Raw genomic sequence first — 1,836 nt, 5'->3', positions numbered from 1 at the left:
TCAACCGGTATAAGTGAGGATGAGTGAGAAACGTCCATTGTGATCTGACATTTACAGCCCCCCAAATTCAGAATCTTTTGTTTACATACTTAGGCATGAGATAATGTTTAGAAGCTGAATCTGTTGATGGACAAAGCTAGTACTGTTTTTGGAGTAAAGTCCTTGCATCATCATTGCAACTACTGTGTAAATAATGACTTCTGTATTCGTATCCCAAAAGAACCTATGGAAAGAATTAGATGTATAATTTGGGAATTAATAGAAATAAATGTTGTGGTGCCAATGCTGCAGTGGAGAGCCTGAGGTCAACATCAAATTTGAAATATTTAAACTATTTCCACAATGAAAACAATTAAGTGCATTGTTGTGGATGATGGTGTTGTTCGTAAAACATGTCTCCTGATATACAACAAACAAATTTCTACCTGAATAGGTACCAACCATTTTTTACAACCATGTAGTCACAGTTATGATTGGTGGAGAGCCATATACTCTTGGGCTTTTTTTCCCCATTCATCTTGGGCTTTTTGATACTTCAGGACAAGAGGATTATGATAGATTATGACCATTGCATTAGCCACAATCAGATGCATTTCTAGTCTGTGTTTCAGTCGTCTCTCCAACCTCATTTGAAAATGTGAAAGAAAAGTGGGTGCCTAAGATAATTCACCACTGTCCAAAGACTCCTTTCTTGCTTGTTGGGACCCAAATTGATCTCAGTGATGGTCCCCTACTATTGAGAAATTTTCTAAGAACAGACAGAAACCCTATCACCCCAGAGCCTGCTGAAAAGTTGGCCTGCGATCTGAAGGCTGCCACGTACGTGGAGTGTTCTGCGCTCACACAGAAAGGCATCAAGAGTGTGTTCCGAGAAGCAATATTGGCTGCTTTCTGGAGCCTCCAGAACCAAAGAAGAGCTGCAGGTGTGTGCTGCTGTCAATACTCTCCAGATCACTTTCTGCACAGCTGGCGTCCCTATCATAATAAAAGCAATGTTTAAATCAAACTAGAGATTAAAAATTAAAATTCACTACTGCAATAATGGCAAATACCCTTCACATTCCACTTTCTAGATCTAGTTTAGGGAAATGTGTTCCCCACCTGCTGCTCTTATGAAGGAGTATAGCAAATGCCTCATTTAATAATGTACTCCTTTTTGAAATTGTCTTTTTTTCCTCTCCACCCTAGAGTAGATCCAGTATTTGATGAAACTCATGAAAGTGGGTGGAAACTATCTTGTCCCTCCTCTTTTCTAGGGACACTCTATATGTGACTAGGACTTTCAAGGAAATTTGTTTGCCATTTACTGATTTCTTTTTTTGAAGTTAATTTTAACTTTTTTCGCTGATAAATGAAGAAAAGTATGGTATCTTTTTAAATACACCAAATTAATTAAGTTTGCAATGAAAAAATAAATCTTCCCTCCTGTCATTGTCTTATATGCTTAGCATAGATTTGCAACTCAATGGTGTTTGGTGTTCCTAGAAGCCAGCTGAAGATCCGATGCACAGAGGAAGTACTAGGGCTGGTGCTACAAGACTGATGCCTGTGGGATAACTAGCATCCTCTTTCAGGTGGTGAGGTTGCAGGCCTCCTTCGTTAGAGGCTGGGGCAGATGGGGGTGGGGAAGAACACTTACCAACGTGGGGACTAGCTAGGGGAATCCCCTTATTTCTGGTTTGCGTATGAGGAACTCTATAGCAACAGGTTGAGGCTCTCTTGTTTAATAAAAGCCATACAACGAGTCTCATGAAGACTATTACTAAGTGTTATTTTGTTGCAGGTTTTAAAAATGTTTAGGTGATTTTTTTCACCTTCCCAAAAGCCTAATTCTTG

At 39.4% G+C, this 1,836-nt stretch overlaps 1 pseudogene; it reads left to right on the top strand.

The window, feature by feature from the left end:
• The first annotated feature begins 342 nt into the window (after positions 1–342).
• LOC104874834 lies at positions 343–984 on the top strand (annotated as a pseudogene).
• Positions 985–1,836: the final 852 nt, after the last annotated feature.

The sequence above is a fragment of the Fukomys damarensis genome, unplaced genomic scaffold, assembly GCF_012274545.1.
Source record: "Fukomys damarensis isolate Sample0158 unplaced genomic scaffold, DMR_v1.0_HiC HiC_scaffold_16, whole genome shotgun sequence".
NCBI lineage: Eukaryota > Metazoa > Chordata > Mammalia > Rodentia > Bathyergidae > Fukomys > Fukomys damarensis.
This window is presented reverse-complemented; position numbering and strand designations above follow the sequence as displayed.